Below are 18,739 nucleotides of genomic sequence, written 5' to 3'. Positions count from 1 at the left end.
GTACCGCAGGCGGATGCTTTGGGAGCAGTTGTGCAGACAGAGGGCAGAGCTGTTCAGCGAGGCCGTAGAGGAGCTGTCTGGTCAGCTGCAGCCCCAGCGTGTGCCTTGGGATCCCACTGCACTATTTGTGGAGGTACATGCTGTGCCAGATAATGCCACTCGATAAAGGGGAGCGATTTGTATTGATGTGACCCCCGTTTCCACCTGCGGACCAAGGCGCTCCCATCTTTACTGGCATCTGATGTCACCAGTGTCGGCATCCTCTTGCTCCCTCTGGTTCCTGCTTCCTTTTGCAGCTCCTCCAGGTGCACCTGTGGGTCTGTGCCTGCTGGCCGCAGCCTCTGCGGTGTTGGGCTATGTCGTGGTGGCAGAGCAGGCACAGCTCTGCTGCTCCAACCGAAGGCCTTGTCAACACATGGGTTTGTTTAATAAGCCGAGAGGAGAAGGGAGTGGTTGCACGATGTGATCTATCCACTGCCCTTTTTTACTGAGGGAAAACTACTGTGAGCTTCTCTTCCTCTGCCATTCTGGCAGCAATATTGTAATTTACGTGTACTTGTTCACCAAGGTAGATTTTTTAGATGCTTTTGTACCGACAAGATGTGGGGGAAAAGATTTATTTCTCAAGCTGTGCAGCTTTTTTGGTTGACATGCTTGAGGGCAGCAATAAATCCCTTTTCCTAGGGTCTTTTCCCTTGATGTAGCCACTGTCCCTTGTACTAGTCTCTGGCCTGAGATGTAGAGAGCTCTGCCTGATGGAAGGATGCTTCACCCTTCACTTCAGTGTTAACCATGATGCTTTCATGTAACTTCTGAGCCCTTTGGTCCCTCCAGCAGGTCGCATCCTGAGCCTCCTTGGAGAGGTTGGTTCCTCACTGAGCCCCTGTACTCAAAGCACCCCAGTCTTCACCAGAGGTAAGTGTGGGAGAGAGAGGAGCGGTGTTGCAACTGGTGCCTCCAGGTGGTTAAACTGGTGTTGGGCTTCAGGGGAGGAACAGCTGTGGCACAGCTGCTGGCGGGGTCACCTGTGCCAGAGCCTGGAGGACACGGGGTTTGTGTTTGATCCTTGAGAAATGGCAAGTCCGGCAGAGCCGCCGTCCCACCGGTGCTGGCTTCCAGCTGCCTCCCCCTAAAATGAACCCAGCCAAGACTGAACGGCTGCACCGTGCAATGCCGGGCTGTGATATTTTCTTGGCAAAGCCTCGTTTTTATCAGAGCATGGTTGTACCTTAAACTCGACCATGGGGTTTCATCCTCTTCATATCACAGATCATTGGATGGTTTGGGTTGGAAGGGATCTTAAAGACCATCCAGTCCAATATCCCTGCCATGGGCAGGGACACCTTCTAGTAGACCAGGTTGCTCATCTCCCATCTCTGATTTACCCAGCCGCCCTGCTCCAGCACACTTACAGGACCTCTTGGTCCAGGCCACCTCCCAATTAACTTAAGTGCCATCCTCCACATTATGAATATCAGCAAGCAGAACCAGACCTCAGGAAACCCTTTTAATACTTTGCTTGCATTCAGAAGGATGATTTGATAATTATTTTGATCATTTACCTCACTTGGGCTGTTAAATCTTTCCTAGTCTAGACTCTGAAATCCTTTCTGTTGTCTTGAGTTTCCTGTGGCAAGGTTCTAATTTTGGTTAAACTGCCAGGAAAATGCTCCCCAAACATTTTCTGGGGGATACCTGCTTCACAACACCCAGCTGCACCCCCCGCCCCCGACAGTGTGAATCGCAGTGGCCAGGCTCTTCCTGCAGCGCCAAGTGATGGACTGTGATTTTTTTTTTTTTCTTTTCTTTTTTTTAATGAATCGGATTTCGTTATGATTTGAGGGACACGTTTGCAATGGGGAAACGTCCCCTCTAGATGGCAGAAATGACAGCAGGAAAGCACAAGGGGGCCCACGCTGCCGAGCGGCAAAACGCAAGAGGTGAAGGACACGGCGCTGGCTTCAGTCGGGGGTCTCCAGCCACCGCGTGGGACACATACAGAGCTATCACCAGATGGAAATGCCCAGCCACTGCCTGCTCAGCCCTCCTGCCAACGCCCTGGGAGCTGCGCCGCTGCTATCCCCGAGCCCAGCCTCCAGCTGCCCCTCCAGGAGAGGTGAGTGTTATCCGCAAACAGGGACAGTGCTTCAGCCCTTTGGCAGCACTCGGAAAATGGGGAGGGGGGGGGGAAAAAAGTCGTTTAGATCACTTGTGTCCCCCCCTTTCCTGGTGGTAACACAGAGGGAAGCTGTAAATAACCCACCCTATATTGGGTGACCTGCTTTTGGCAGCTGCCGCTGTGTCTGACAGAGCGAAGCAGTGAACGCCTGGATGCCCGGCACTAACGTGAGGTGACAGGGTGGCCACTGGGATGGCAATGGGTGGTGGAGGGACCAGGAGTGGGGTTGCTGGAGCCGGGCTGGTCACTGAGTGGGTGATAGGGCTGTTGAGCATCCCTTGCAACTTGTTTCTGGTAGCTATCAGTATTGCCTCCTCTGTGTTTGGCGTTTTGGAAGGGCCACACTGCACGTCCAATCTCATAACTGGGTGCATGAAGGCACCTGTTGGAATGAGTTTAATTTCTGCATCCTCAGAAATGGGATGTCTATTTGATGAATTGCATTTGCAAACACAAATACCTTCCTAGATCTGTATTTTTGGTACCGGCTTGTTGGGGATGCCACCATCCCCACATCCCTGGGCCAGGCAAGGACCTTGTTGAGCATCACAGTTGCAGTGGCTGCTGAATTCAGGGTCCTACACAACCAGAAATGGTGTCTCCCAGTGCTCGAGGTGGGGCTGGGATCAGGGATCAGACTGTGACAAAGTGAGGGTACAGGAGTCTCCCTGCCAGGGATTTTCTGTAACTTAAGATGCTGGTCCTGGGGGACCACCTAGGAGATCTTCCAGGCAGGAATGCTGAACATACCAACCAACAGGTTTGGGGCATTTTGGAGTGAAGGTGAGCAAGATGAGGTCAAGAGGGAGCTAACACTGTCAAATGTGGTTTTATTTAGCTATCCCAAAATCTTGTCACCTGGCCCCATGGGACTGTGGGGATGAATTTCTCCCTCAGTGTTTTTTCTGGGAATCTCAAGTGCTTTCGGAGGTAGTCCTGATTTTTGAGTTTTCTTCTGTGCAATTGCAAAAATGCACCGCGGGGCAGAGCCAGCCTGGGAAATAATTGGGCAGCCAGCATGTAAAATAAGCAACAAGAAAAAAAGAAGCAAGAATAACTGTGGTTTTCTTGCTGCCCCATTAGTGTCCAGCTTGGTCTGTGTGTGTGCTTCTGATCTCCAGCGCTGGGATTTAGCATCCCAGGTACGAAGATGTGATGGGATGTGTTCACGTTGGTGCATGGGGATGATATGTGATGGATAAAGCTGTGGCTACAATGACCTGAGTGCTGTCAGAAGTTATCAGGGGAGGAAAAAGCTTATTGCAAGCTAGCCTGGGTTCCTTGCATATATTTAGGACCTTCCAGAGAGTTCGCTCAGCACATCAGTGGGGTTAGTGCTGCCTGGCCCGAGCTTGGGGGTGCAAGGCCACAGGTTACCAGCTTTTCTGGCAAAACCCACTTTTTTCCTGCTATATCCAGTGTTTGCATTTCCATCAGCATGCAGCAAACCTCTTCTAGGAAATTCTCCAGCAGCCTGCGAGGCCTCAAACAGGATCAGAGCGCCTTACTGCAGGGGGTTTGGGGGGGTCATCCCTCTCCCTAGGGTCATCCCTCTGCAGTGGAGCCGTGGGCTGAGACATGCTGGTGCTCCCAACCCACCATGGGCTGGGGTCGGCTTTCCCTGGCTGAGGGATCCAGCTGTTCCAGATTGTGAGCTTTTTTTTTTTATGGGGCAGCAGTTGAGATTGGTCCCTACCCTGATTGCCAGGTGATGTGGTCCCTGGCCAGGTGTGCTGATGCCCTTTTTGTGCTCTTCCACAGGACAGCAAGGTGACCACCACGTACCAGCTGCGGCTGCCTTACGCTGAGACACCAACCAGCACCACCAACACTGACAACAGGTAGGCCCCGTAAAACCACAGCTAATAAACCTCACTAGGGCTAATTGACCCTGGTGGGACCCAACCCAACCCATGCCAGCACTCCTCGGTCAAGACATTGCTTCTCCAGGGCTTCTTTTCTCTGGCTGTGCTGCTGCTTGAAAGCAAGTCATGGGGAAGTAAGTATCAAGTTTTCTCTCTAGCACAGGGTACTGGGGAGCATCCAGCTGGTATGTGATGCTCCAAGGTGCTTGTAGGAGTAGGAGTCCTGCTAGAGGAGGAGTTTGTATCAGCACTAGTGTGGCCAGCAGGGACAGGGAAGGGATCTGAGCCCTGTGCTCAGCACTGGTGAGGCCGCCCCTCAATTCCTGGGTTCAGTTTTGGGCCCCTCACCCCAAAAAGGCCATTGAATGACTCGAGCGTGTCCAGAGAAGGGCAACGGAGCTGGTGCAGGGTCTGGAGCACAGGTCTGATGGGAGCGGCTGAGGGAACTGGGGGGGTTCAGTCTGGAGAAGAGGAGGCTGAGGGGAGACCTCCTGGCCCTCTGCAACTCCCTGACAGGAGGGGGCAGAGAGGGGGGATGAGTCTCTGGAGCCAAGGCCCCAGCGCCAGGCCCAGAGGGAATGGCCTCAAGCTGCCCAGGGCAGGGTCAGGCTGGCTCTGAGGAAGGATTTCTTTGCAGAAGGGGCTGTTGGGCGTTGGAATGGGCTGCCCAGGGCAGGGGGGGAGTCCCCATCCCTGGAGGGGTTGAAGAGTCGGGTTGACCCAGTGCTGAGGGATCTGGTGGAGTTGGGAACGGTCAGGGGGAGGTTCATGGTTGGGCTGGAGGAGCTTCAAGGGCTGTGAGTCTCCAGCTCTGTTAGCTCTGTGAGGATAAGGGCCACCCTGGCAGCTGGGCCAGGAGCAGGGATGTGCCTGCCTTGCTGGGCACTGTATTTGGGTCAGCCTCATCGACTGGATGTGCAACTGTGTCATCCCTGGAGAGCGCAGGACGCTGATCCATAAACCTGACTGGCTCTGGACAGGGTGGCATGTTCTGTGAGGAGCACCGTCTGGGGCAGAATACTGCAGCTCCCCATTTCTAGAGCCCAGCTCTGCTCCCATCCTCCAAAAATGGACAAAAAGAGGGGAATCCAGTACAGGCTCAGCTTTTTCTTACAATAGCAACTGTGACTGCACTTGTCCAGAATGTGGCTCCAGCCCTGTAAATAGCCAGAAGCCATCTGCAATTCAGATTGTGTGCTTTGGCAACTGGTACAATCAGATGCTTGTGAAATCGGGGATGCATCCCCCTCCTGATGTCCTGATGCCTGATTTCTCTCTCCCCAGGCACTAAAGGAGGGAGGAACAGGATGTTTTTCCCCTCTTTTTCTTTCCCCATTCCAGCTGCCAGATATTTGAGGAGGTGATAAAAAGAAAGGAGACAGAAAAGGCAGAATGCCAGTGCCCAGGTTGAGCTCAAAGGATTTAAATATTTTATTTCACTGCCCCATAGAGGGGACTATTTTAGTGAACCCACATGGGGAGGAGACCCCTGGGAGCTGGGACCAATGAGCACAGAGGACAGGGCGGCCGCCCCCCTGCCATCAGCCTTGCGGTGGCCAAGTCCTCAGTCCAGCATTACGTTGCAGACATCCCCTTGAAGCACTGAGGTTTCTTCTGTTTGTTATCAGTCAAGTCTTGCTGACGAAAAGCAAAGCACCTACATGGTGGGTGTCCAGCCCCAAGGGGTGTCCCTGGCTCCCTATGGAAAGCCAGCACAGGGGTGATGGGGACTGAGCCCTGCTCTCCAGAAAGTCAAGTGAGATGCTCCAGTCACCCTTGTTAAAACCAGCAACGTGCTGACCTAGATATACTTGAGTCTAGGATGAGGAAAAAGGGGAGGCTTATAACTTTTCCTTTTTGGAAGTGCAGGGTACTTGAGCTGCATCCCTGCTTAAGGTGGTGGTCCCACAGGTGCCTCCCAGACGAGAGAGAAAAGCAACACCTGGATCCTGGTGGAGAGGGGACACTGGTGCCACTGCCCACACTGGTGGGGGAATTACTCTCCCTGGGGAGCCATGGCCAGTATCCATGGGGTGAGAGAGCTTGCCAGGCTGTCCCCCTGAGTGAGGAGGATGATCTCATATGTTTCATTGATTTTTTTCTATCTGATTGCCAGTTATTACGGTAGTTTGACCTGGGGAGGCCAGCAAGCCATAAGGACTACAGTCATCTTGGCCAGCATAGACAGCCTCCTGGCTTCAGACCTGAGCTGAATGTCCTTTCTGCTCCCTCCTCCCAGCCCTGGGCTCCCAAGTGCTGTCCATGCTCTGTCAGCATCCCTAGGGAGCAGCCCGGCTCCATCACAGTAGATTTTCCACATTTAATTTGCCTTTATATATATATATATATATATTTATTTTTTTTAATGCACCACATTTCTTTTCACCCCATCTGCCCTCTGAAGCATGAGTGCTGCTGCTCCTCAGGGCTATCACACTGCAGCTTCACACCAGTGGCTTTAGGGCCTGCTCCTAACTTGCAGATACCAGGGCTGGCAGGTAGGAGCAAAAATAAAGCAGACAGCATGGCTGTGGTAGCATCTGTGGGCTCTTTGATCCTTTTATTGCCGAAATCCAAGCTGATTACCCTAGTCCTATCCACCATGGTCATAAGGAAGAAATATCACTGGTCTTGCAGCACCTCTTGGTGTTTCTAAAGACAGGCATGATCTTTCTTCATGCCTTCTCATCATCTTGGCTGCAAACCTCCTGCCTCTCTTGTCCCTGGGTGCCTCTGAGAAGAGTTTGGCTTTGTTTTCTCTCCACCCTCCTATTAATAGTTGCCCTTAATCGTTAAGGACTCCCCATCTCTTCTGGGCTGGTCAGACCCAGCTCAGCCTCCCCTAACGCATCCCATTCACCAACCCTGACCATCCTGATGGCCACCACCAGACCCTCTCCAGCTCCTCACTGTGCTCCTCCACTGGATGCAGCATCCTAATGCAAAGTCCCTGGAAGGATCAAAACACCACCCAGAGCGTCGCTCTGTTTTATCAGTCAGCTGTTAACACCCAATCTCAACCCAGTCTTCCCATCACCTTTGTGCTCCTGGTGCATTTTATTTAAGACCCTGTTTCCTGCCTCTCTCATAGGACCCTCACACCAGGCAGTAGCGTAACGGTGTTGACATGGCAAAACTGAGCTCTCTCCTGTCCCCAGGTCTGTTATCCTGCCCTAGGAGGAAAACAAAGTCTCCTGGTCCTCTCCAGTGGTAGGATGAAGCCTTCTGGGAGCTTGCAGAGGAGCAGAAGCTTCACCCTGTGCCACCACACACAGGAGCCGTAGCTCCGGAAGGGACAATGATGGCATTGAGCACGGGTGCTGAAACGCTGCCCTATTGTGCCTGGCAGAGAGATGCCCGGGAATAATCGCCTCCTCCTTGGCTTTGTTGCAGGGCTGTGGCTGGTTGTGCTGCAGAGCTTTTCCCCCCTCAAACGTCTCCGGTTATGCGGTGAAGACTTGCAGCCCAGGCGCACCTTTTTTTCCTGGCTGTGAAAGGTAAGACTCATCTAACCACTTCCTTACTGATGCGTGACTCTCGAGCGGGTATCACTGACAGGGAGGAAAATATGCATTTGGGGACAAAAGGATGCTCTGTTCCTCATCCTGGGGGGCCATTCAATATATTGCATATATAGTATATATAAAGCCAGAAGCAAGAGCCATGCAAATTGTCTGTCTTCTTTTTATGCCTGTAAAATGTTTCATATTAAATATATGCTGAAGCTACAGAGATCCAGCTCTACTCAGGGTCTGGGCAGTCCCTTAAAACTTAGAGCCAGGGTTTTGCTCAAAACTGTTTTAAACAAGGCTGAATGAGACTTTGCACCAGGTCCAAAACAATGAGGCTGAGATAATTTAGAAGCGTATTTAAAGATGTTTTCAAGCTGGGCACCAACAAAAGGATTTCCCTAAATATTTTTTGGTGAGAGTGTTTTCCTTGCCCAAAATCTGCTTGAAAACCTCCAGTTTGGGCTGAAGTTCTGGCTTGTGACCGTGTCAAGGGCAGCACGAGCTGCAGAAGCAAGTGCTGTAGTGATGCCTCCCTTCTCCCTCCTCTTCCATCCTCAGAGCATCCTATGAGCTAATTTCCTCTTGAAAACCCCTCCAGGGAACACATCCCCCTTGCATGGTCAACCAGTCTGTTTCCCAGCTTGTTCCTCCCCTAAATTGAAAAAATGAAATGAGAAGATGAAAACTTGTCTGCCCCATCCCATCTGTGCTGGGGAGCAAGAATATCCCTTCTCCTTAAACCCAGGAAAAACAAGTTATTTTGAGTAGTTTCACATGTCAGGTGCTACTTAAGAAATCCCCAGGAACTTTGGTCCCTGGAAGATGAGATTTGAAGAACCACCAGATTTTAAAGGTTTAGAGCCATCTTCATCCTGGATTTGCTAAGTTTTGGAGGGTTTCTTGAATTGTAGCGAGCAAAACCTTGCTGATTTTGGACTCCTGGAAGCCAAATCTTGCCTCGTAGCACGGGGCCTTTAAGGAAAACATCAATTATTGTGAGATCATCCATAAAATCATGCGAGCTGGCAACGCGAAGGAACAGATAACAACATGTCAAAGGTCACAGCCTCCAGACGGGTAATTACTTAATCCTGCTTGTTGTGTTTGAGCGCTGGGTAACATCACCCCCCATCTTTGACTGGAGACCTACGTGAGGGGCAAAACCCTATGGCTGAGAGCAGGAGGGGCTGGGGGAGGAGGAAAATGTCCTCTCTGTCCTCTTCCAGCTGTCTTTCCCTTCCAGCTGTTATCTGCAGATGTTTGCAGCTGGTCCTCCTTCCCTGCAAAATAGGGCTGGGAAGAAAGCAGAGGGATGAAGAGGGTCTGGGATGGGGCTGGTGGGGAACGCCCTGGCCAACATAAAATACTAAAAATGTACAATTTGCATGACAAGCACTGCTTTGGGCTGTTCCCTTTGACATAAAAATTGGTGGGGGGAGAAGTTTTTGATGCTGCAGTATATCACTGCAGCTGTAAGAACAGGTCGTGTTTGCAGCCAGCTTTCTTTTTTGCTGTTTGAACAGAAAGTCCAAACAAGAAGGAAGTATTTCTGATCCCATGGCAGCACCTCCACTTTCCGCCTCCCCCCTCCTCCTCGGAGCTCCTTTTTTGCTATTATTAGCCCTAAACCCATAGACTATTTGAATTATTTGTTTTTTCCCTAAGCATTGCTCTTGGCTCCAAAACCATCGCTGCGTTCTCAGGTTGGTTGTTGGGTTTTTTTTTTCCTGAACTTTTTTTTGGGTGCTTATAAGGAAATTAAGAAAAAAAGGGAAAGAAATCTTCGGCGTCCCGGGGAACAATGGGTTTGCAGCGTTGGACTCGAGGAGCTCTCCTGTCTCAGGAAGCGTCCCCTGTGGAGGTCTCCACGTCACTGTCTCCCGCCTGGTGCAGCGGGAAGAGAGCTCGTCTGGAGGGGTTGGGAGGGCAGGAGAAGCAGCGGCTGGGGAGCTCTGCCCACGGCAGCAAGCAGGGACAGGGCGCTGCCTGTGCCTCTGCACACCCCGGCACGAAAGGATGGGATGTTTTTGCAAACGACTGAGCCCAACGCTTCTCCGTATGTTACTTTTTGCTTTGTGGGTTGTTTTTTTTCCTCCCTTACGCTTTATTTTGATATTTTTCCGGATGGTTTTAACTTGGCTGATTCCCAGCACTTCACAGACCCCCCCCTCCCTTCGCTTCAATCCAGCTCTGCTTCCGCCTCACTCTCCCCTGCTCTTAATTTTCTGCCCTTTCCCCATCACTTGGGTGGGGAATGCATTTGCTGCAACCTAACATTCATATATTGTCTCTTCTGCTGGTGGGAAGACATAATATTTCTATTTGGTGTCACTTCGTGCACACTTTATATCAGTATAAGTCATCTCCAATCGCACAGGGCAGCGCAAATCCATCTCCAGGGAATCTGGCATTAAATCACTGGTGTTTTAGCTTTTTCCTGATGGAAACCCCTATGCGCTCTGGGATCTTCTAGCCAGTCCCATCCCAAACCTCCTCCTCATCTCAGGCCACCAGAGGTGGGAAGAGGAAGATGCTTTGGGGTCTGGTTTTCCTGCAGGTCCTGCTCTTGGTCCCCTGAGTTACATTTCTGAGTTCTGCTTGCACAGAAAATTTTTGGGGTCTGCAGCCTGCTTGTTTTTGGAGCATCAGCTTAGATGGTACCTGCTCATGCATCAGAAGCTGGTCTTTAAAGACCAGCGCCTGTAGGAGCCTACCCCAGCAGAAGACACAGTTTTGCAGCTGGCGTGTCTAACCTGTGGACAAAAGGTCCGTTGATAAGTTTATGTTCTCTGTAAGGTGCTTTTTGTATTGTATTGTTTTTTAAATAATATCCAAGGATGTGAGCACAATTTTCATCCTTGCCTCTCAAAGCACCTCATAAAAGATGTCTTTTTCTCCTGCACAGCTGGGGAAACTGAGGCAAGGGGAAGGCAGTGAATTGGCAGCTCACAACCTGCTCCTTGGTGACCTCATCTTCTTGGCCCATGGGCCTTCCTTGATAGAAAACTGTCCTGTTGGCTACCAAACACACTGAATGCTCCTCTGGGGTGAGATCTCCTTCTCCAACTTGTATCTTCTATCAACACATCTAGGTCTTTAAATGAATCTTGTTTAGAGATGCTATTGCGCTTTCATTGTCTTTATCAGATCCATCCTCACTGAAACCCTAAGATCTTCCTTGTGGTTGATGGTTGACCCTTAGCTACATCTTTCCTACCTCCAGGTCACTGGTACAGTTGTAGCAAATTTAGTTGCCACCAGCATTTGTCCAAAGGGATCCTGTAAGAGTGGGGCTAGAGCACCTCTTGAGCCCTCCTGGCCCATGCTGTAGGGAAGCATTTCTCTCACTGACCCCAGGGGCTCCATCTCCTCCCATCCCCAAATGCCTTTTCCATCTATATCAAGCACAGGAGCTTGGCTTAATAAATTTATTTAAGCTGTGCTTAATAGGAGAGAGCCGTGTGCTCTCCTGGCAGAGGGAAACAAAGAGCAGCACCTTGAGTCTCAGGAGGCCTCAGGCACCTTCTCCTTTCACCCAAATCCCTTGAAATGCCACAGGAGGGCAATCTGTCCTCTGCCCAAAGCCTCCTTAGAAAGTTGGAGGAAGGAAATCCGGCCCAACCCCGGGTGGGAATGGGAGAAAGGGGCATGTCACTGACGGGGAAATCTGTGCCTTGTACTTCTGCAAGCTACAAGAGCTATTTCTGAGACGATCCTTGGGTGTTGTCCAATACTGAAATACCAGAAAATTTTTTTTGGTGTGTGTCATAAGGAAACCCCTCCTTCCCCTGTAATGTACTGTAGATGTGGACCACAGAATTTAGCATGTAGTGTTTCTGCAGGTCCCAGCACTGCAGAGGGCTTGATCTCATAGTTTATGGCTTGTTTGGAGCTTTTCCACCCAAGTTCATCCAACCAAGCACAAAGTTCACTTTTAAGGCTGTACAGCTCCCTTTGACCTGGTCCATTGCTTGGAGATCTTGGTGACTGACCACATAAACTGCTTTGCTTTCTGCTCCTTGCTGCCAGGAAAAGAGAAAATAAAGGAGTTTGTGTGCAGGGTGCAACCCAGGACTGTAGGGGACAGGTAGAAAATGGATTTCTGGATGAGTTTACCTGAGGTAAGACCTGTTTTAACATAGCAAGGACTGATGGATCTTGGTGTCTCCCAAGGCTGTGTTTCTGCTTTGCTTTGTTATTTCTGACCACATCTTTTAACACACTCTTAAACACACGATCGGCCAAGAGCTTTACAGGTGTGTCCTTTGTGCAAAATGCCTTCCAAATACAGGGTGGAGGCCAGCAAGGCAGCTAGCTGCAGATGGCACGTGTGAGCCCACCAATGGGCTGATGCCAGGGTGTAAATGGATAAAATAATGCGAAAATGGCCCCAAAATCCCTCGTTGTGGCCAAGTCACTGGGCTGAAGAATCGCTGCAAGCTCCTGCCCAGCCCTGAGCATCTTTGGGTGCTTAAATTCCTTATCAGTGGGACCCTCCAGATCAATTCAGAGTTAATCCAACCCCCGACCCCAGATGACATTCCCCACTGATTTCAGCCCAGAAAACGCCCTGCCGTGCATCTGGAAGCCTCTGCTTTGGAAACCTTGTGCTGGTTCAGACATAAGCTGAGCCGAATTCCTCCAGGCACATTTTTATTGGGTTTGCTTTTTTTTTTTTTTTTTTTTTTTTTCTTCTTTTTTTTCCTGCTAGGACAATGGTATTGCTCGCTGCTCTGCCCAGCCCTTTCCTCTGCGCTCCCAGACAGAAATACTTAACAAGGTTCTCTACGATTCCTTTCCTGTGCAGGCAGCTCCCCTCTGCCAGTCTGCTCCAAGCCCTGGGGAGGAGCCACTGTCTAGTGACATGATGCAAGAGCAAATGATGTCTCCCTCACACTGGCAGTGTTTTCGTGACCCGGTGGCCTGTGCAAGCACTGCTAGGTCCCTCGAGGCTTTCCACAGCATGAGAGCAGCCCTTTGCTCTCCTCTTGTGATAGGGTGGGATGGGAGCACCTCATGCCTCTGGGGAAGATGTGAGTCAGCCCCAGTTCTGGAGAGCTTCAAGTCAAAATAGATCAAGCTAATAAAAAGGAAGCAATGCTGGAGAAGAGGAGGGGAAGAGAGAGCGAAAAGATGACACCATGGGCATTGCAAAGCAATCCCTTCTGTAGAAAGAACCTCATGTGACAGCATGGCTCCTCCTGGGGTTGTGGTTGGCTTCCCCAAGAAAGGGGAGACCAGTGGAGCCAGGACCCTGTGCTGGCCCAAGCACCCCGACTCCACAGGCTGCATATGGGACACCCCGGGCTGCCCACATGTAGGTATTTAGGCCATCTGAGATACCACAACCCATGAGTTGTGCCGGGGCTGTGGGAAGGCTGCTGGCTTGCCAATACTCTAGCTGCCGGAGTGGCAATTCAATGCTCACATAGCCACTTCTCCAAGGGCACCCAGAGGAAGGCTGCCTTGCAGTGGGGCTTTGTTGTGTGATTGTCTTGGCTTCATGGGAGGTGTTCACTCTCAGGCTACAAACTCCTCCGACAAAGCATTTTTCATGCTGCAGGGTCAGGGGAAGACAAGTGAGAAGAGATCAGCCATAGTTTCATCTGGTTGAATGGACCCAGAGGTTTGCACAGGACGGACATGGCGTTTGGTGGGAAATGCCAGTGGAGCATGAGACATCCCACCACCCCAGCCAGGGCATGGAGACCTGCCCGGCATCCCCGTGGGAGTGGAGAGATGAGGAGCCCCAGCAGAAGAGCAAGGCTTCCCTGGATGCCCCTGGGGTGGTGAGACTGACTGCTTGCCACTGTGATTTTGGGAGAGGGGGAGAATGGCTGTGTCTTCTCCTTTAATCCCAGCCTGGGAGACAGTCCCGGGGCTGATGCCAGAGGTGCTGCAGCACTGCTGGTCTTTCAGCAGGTGGGATCCGTGGCAAAGAGAACACATCTTGAGCTGGACCCTGCATGGGGGATGTTCCAGACCTCCCCCTTCTTGGCTGTCTGGGTTGCTGTAGGGTTTGACCAAGCCTGTTTCTGCCTGGACATCAGAGAAAGCTCTGGTGGCAAATGCAGGAGGTTTTGATCTCCTGCTTCAGTCCTCAAGGTCAGCATGAGCTGTGAGGGTCTGTGGGGCACTTCTGAAGCTGGTTTGCAAGATAACTTCACTCTTACCTGTTCTAGCAGAGAGGGATACCCTGGAAAACAGGAGGAGATGGATGCAGCCAGGCCAGAAGAGCAGCAGGGAAAAGCAGGCAGCTTTCTTCAAAAATACTGTCTAACAGCAAACACATGCAAGGTTTTGCACCCTGGCCAGAACACATCTGGGCGTGGAGCTCATTTATTTAGTCCTCTATGAGCAGAGCTTGCCCAGAGATCCCAAGGTGGGAGAATGAGGAGGAAGCTCTGCTCCAAGCAGCTGCTTTCTTGCAAGGTTTTGCACTGTATGGCTGTCTTTCTCCCAGATCTTGGGGCTGTAGAACCTCAAACCTCCTGGAAGCCCACAGCACATTTTAGCCATTCCAGAAAATTTTAATAGTTCTAGTAAGGGTCAACTCTGATGCATAATTTACAGGGAGTGTTTTTACAGTGTTTATGTTGGCAGTAGTTTATGTACAGTTTGAAATATTCACTGAAATTTCTTATCGCTGGAGCTTAAAAACAACAGAGCGCTGATGAAAGTCCTGCGCTAATTGAGGTAGGATTGATTTAGGGCTCGGGCTGCCCAGCTTCCTGGCTCTTGCCCAGTTCAGAGAGGTTGCTGCAGCCTGAAGGCTCCAGGGGGAAGGAGAGATGCTTTCACCCAGCAGTGTGGTGGGGATCCATCCAGATTTAGCCATTATGCCAGTGAAGGCTGTATCTGGCACCAAGAGAGCCAGAACCATGATGCCTGGGGCTCCCATTCATGCTCACAGCCTCCCTGGCCTGGCAGAAAAAGATGATCAGAAGATGCAAGAGATCTGGACAGGCTGGAGCCATGGGCTGAGCCCAACTGGGGGAGTTTCAATAAGGCCAAATGCCGGGGGCTGCCCTTGGGCCACAACAACCCCCAGCAGCGCTACAGGCTTGGGGAGGAGTGGCTGGAGAGCTGCCAGTCAGAGAGGGACCTGGGGGGGGGATTGATAATGAGCCAGCAGTGTGCCCAGGGGGCCAAGGAGGCCAATGGCATCCTGGCTTGTGTCAGCACCAGCGTGGCCAGCAGGGACAGGGAAGGGATCTGAGCCCTGTGCTCGGCACTGGTGATGCCGCCCCTCGATGAGTGGGTTCAGTTTTGGGCCCCTCACCCCAAAAAAGCCATTGAATGACTCGAGCGTGTCCAGAGAAGGGCAACGGAGCTGGTGCAGGGTCTGGAGCACAGGTCTGATGGGGAGTGGCTGGGGGAACTGGGGGGGTTCAGTCTGGAGAAGAGGAGGCTGAGGGGAGACCTCCTGGCCCTCTGCAACTCCCTGACAGGAGGGGGCAGAGAAGGGGGATGAGTCTCTTGAGCCAAGGACCCAGCGCCAAGCCCAGAGGGAATGGCCTCAAGCTGCCCAGGGCAGGGTCAGGCTGGCTTTGAGGGAGGATTTCTTTGCAGAAGGGGCTGTTGGGCGTTGGAATGGGCTGCCCAGGGCAGGGGGGGAGTCCCCGGGATCCCTGGAGGGGTTGAAGAGTCGGGCTGACCCAGCGCTGAGGGATCTGGTGGAGTTGGGAACGGTCAGGGGGAGGTTCATGGTTGGGCTGGAGGAGCTTCAAGGGCTTTTCCAACTGAGATCATTCTGTGATATCAGCTTGGGAAACCTCCAAAAGCAGTTGTTTAAATGTGCTTTTTTTTATAACCCAAACCAGCTCATCAGCACACTCAGATATGGTGTGATACCTTATGCTTGTGTTAAAAATGCAGCTCACTGCTCTTCCTAGTGCTCCTTTCATTGTTCCTTTTCTGAGGTCTCAGTGGCACAACTAATGTTTTAATAAAATTAGGGACTTGAGTAAGATCCCTTCAATGTCGGTGGGATTTGGAATAATCTAACCTCACAAGTGTCTCACAAAAAACACCCTCCTGCTCTTCTAACATTTTCCACTGAAGGGCAGGACTGTCCTCCCGTTAGACCCGCAGTTGAGGTCTGAGAGTATGAAACTTCTTCAGGTGCCAGCAGTGGTTCATCTTGGAGCATGAGGAAGGAATTTATCCGTCTGTCATAAGACACCTACTTTATGATCAGTTCCTGACTTCTCCGGTTGTGTCCACCTTTCCTCCTCCAGCATCACAGGTGCTAAGAAGTAGTGGGTGAACAATTGGGGTGCAAGCAGCACCTTTGCATGGGATAGATATTTTTAAGGGTTGTTAAAAATGTAAACTAGCAGAAAAGAGTTGCAGGAGGGTACCACATCTTGGACAGTGTGTGCTTCTGGTCTCCTGGTTCCTCAGAGCATGTAGTGAAATTGAGAGGAGCAGAGAGAAGAGCTAGAAACTGAGCTGTGCCCCAGATCAGCCCACGGAGGTCTGGCAGATGTTGAGATCAGCTCCAAGAAGGGTTGAACACCCAAGTTTAGGCAACTAAATCCCACCAAGTGCCTTAAAAAGTCTTGGAGAATACCACAAGAGATCTTTTCCTTTTGAGGAGTAGCCAGCACGCTGAACGTTGTCCTGCCTCCACACCACCCCACAGTTGCTCCATACCCCTGCAACCCTCTTCCTAGAAACATCTACTGGGGCTCCCCTTCCAGGCAAAAGAGCACTTTATTCCAGGCCTGTTGATTAGAAAAGATCCTGACTTGCTCTAGGCATCCTACTAGATGTAGCCTACTAGATATATCCTACTAGGTGTATCCTGTTAGATGTGTCCTACTAGAAATGGATGGAGAGACAGCCATGGGATTAGAGGCACAGGTACATGCCTTCAGTCTAGCTACACATACTAAAAAATTGAGTGAATTCAGTTGAAACTGAATGAAGCAGGCAGCCTTCTATTTTAAGAGATTTCTGATATCCCTCAGTCTTCACTGCACCACACAGATTGAAAAAAAAAAAAAAAAAAAAAAAGACTTCTGCTACTGGCAGTAAAATTTTGTCTGGCATGTGTAAACCTCTATTAACCTGTGGCCTGTGCTAATGTGCTGGTACAGAGACAAACCTTACAGTAGGAGAGTCCATCCTGCTGTTATTCCTTGTAATGGGAAGCTTCCAAAAACCAAGCCAAAACAAATATTTGTAGCAAAGGCAGGGGCTGCCCAGAGGGAGCTGCAGCAGGCAGGAATGCTCCTGCCACTGGGCAGGAGGTGACATCATCCGGATTCCTTCACTGAGGAATGCAGGATTTGCCGTCTTCCCGGCCAGTAATTGCTTTTCAAAAACAGACCGGCCCAGGGATGCGTGTTTCACCCATCCCCTTCCACTGCACAGCAGAGAGGCCAAACGTTTCCCTGTTCCCCTTCTCTTCCACGGCAGTAATGGGGCTGTTGCATGGACAGGCATGAAAAAGGATGAAATTGCTCATTCCCCAAATCACAGGTAAAAGCACACAAAATTGCATAAGCAGGAGCAGGACAGAAGTCTGGGCGGGGAGTGGAGTTGGTGTGGGAGCGATGACTCCTCCTGCGGGCTGGCCAGGGTGGGGTAGGTGATGAGCTGGGGGGGGGACGACTCCTCTGCTGGGCAGACTTTGCTGAGAGCTGTGAGAGGAGGCCATGTGTGTTGCTCCGTGGTGACCCCATTTCTTGGTCCTATGAAGCCCACCACCAACGTCACGTATTTTTGAATTCAGGACTTCACTGTGATGACTGAAGTGAGTTGGACTCAATGGTTCTTATAGGTCCCCTCCAACTTGACGTATTCTTTGATTCTGTGACGGGAATAGATGTTCTGACATGCAGGGCATCCTGGCTAACCAGCCTACACCTTGCTTAGTCTGGCAGGGCTAAGTCTTAAGCAAAGCCATAGTTCCCCTTCCACGCAGCCCTTGGTGTCTCTGTTGGATTGAGGATCACCACATCACATTTCCAGTCCCTTGAGCTTACACTCCTCCACCCCTGACTCTGCCTTGGCTCCAACTTCAGTAAACACCACTGGAAATTAATAACGGCCCCTAACATTCATATGTCATCAGCACTTCCACCAGCATCGGTGACGGTAAAGGGGTCAGTTCCTGTGGGATGGAGGCTGTTGCCATCATTTCAATAGGTGGAACTAGGTGTAGTTCAGCTGCCCCCATTACGAGTCCAGTGGGGTGATTTAGTGGTTGGAAAGGCTTGAAGCTTTTTGCTCTCTGTGCCTGAAAGAGGATGGCTGGCAGGAAACGAAAGCGCCATTCTCCAAGGCAGGGGTGGTTTTGCTCCTGCATTCTTTAATTTTCTGCCAGGTTTTGGAAATTCTTGGCTTTTACAGCTGGACAATTAAATCAAGAGCAGAAAAGAAGGGCTCCAGCCGAAGGACAAAACCCACTTGGTCAGCTGAATTTTTGAAATGAGGATGGAGTGAGGGTCTTCGAATGGACAGCAGCAGAGCAAGGGCTGTCTGCGGTCTGGATCTGCAGTCCTGAAGGTGGTGAGATGTGACATGAGGTGTGCCAGGAGCAGGCCTGCTCATTTTTAGAGCTGGCAGCATAGATAAAACCAGTGAGGATGGATGCAGAGGGGAGCCTGGGATCATGGCAGGGTGATACAACGACATTTTGTCAAAGGTGTGAGCAGAAGAGACACATCTAAGCAGGAGGCAATGATGTAGTTGGTTGAGGTGAAGTCTACATGGAACAGGGTGGCAGTGTCATGGGAGAGACGCTCTCTGGCACCTCTGGGGCTTGCTTTGGATATTATATCCCAAAAGGCAAGTCCTTTCCCTCGTCATGTCTCAGCCAGCCTCCACCACAGATGTCTATGTGTGGTGCTAGTGACTGGGGCTCATGGTTTGGAGGATTTATTGCTTGAGAGAAGGCAAAAACATATCTCCTTTGTGCTGTTGTCTTTGGGAGAGGTGGAAATAGGGACAACCTGCTCACCCTAGAGACAGCAGAGAGTTGGCCGAACAGCGCTGACGGGCGCTCCAGAGGGTTAAGGTGAAGGCTCCCAGGCCAGGTCAGTAGGGACCCAAAAAGCAGCCAGGGAGAAAGATGATGATGGATGAAGATCTGCTTTCAAAGGATGCAAGGGAGATCAGAGGCTCTGTATTCATCTCTGCTTCTCTGGCTACTGCTCCCCATGGCTGCACAC

General features: G+C 51.0%; 1 protein-coding gene across 4 annotated transcripts in view; it reads left to right on the top strand.

The window, feature by feature from the left end:
* Nucleotides 1-18,739, top strand: part of GJC2 (gap junction protein gamma 2) — a 37,210-nt gene that overhangs the window by 73 nt on the left and 18,398 nt on the right. The window contains exons 1-4 of one of the 4 annotated variants that reach the window (XM_026841306.1): nucleotides 30-2,116; nucleotides 3,941-4,178; nucleotides 7,438-7,541; nucleotides 9,311-9,612. The gene's annotated coding sequence lies outside the window, so the exon portion shown is untranslated. Of the gene's footprint in view, nucleotides 1-29; nucleotides 2,117-3,940; nucleotides 4,179-6,448; nucleotides 6,543-7,437; nucleotides 7,542-9,310; nucleotides 9,613-18,739 lie in introns of those variants that run through there. The other 3 variants (XM_026841305.1, XM_026841307.1, XM_026841304.1) reach the window with 3 other exon arrangements.

The sequence above is a fragment of the Athene cunicularia genome (assembly GCF_003259725.1).
Source record: "Athene cunicularia isolate RWA chromosome 2 unlocalized genomic scaffold, athCun1 chr2_part1, whole genome shotgun sequence".
NCBI lineage: Eukaryota > Metazoa > Chordata > Aves > Strigiformes > Strigidae > Athene > Athene cunicularia.
Note: the sequence above shows the minus strand (reverse complement) of the source record. Positions and strands in the feature narration are given on the sequence as shown.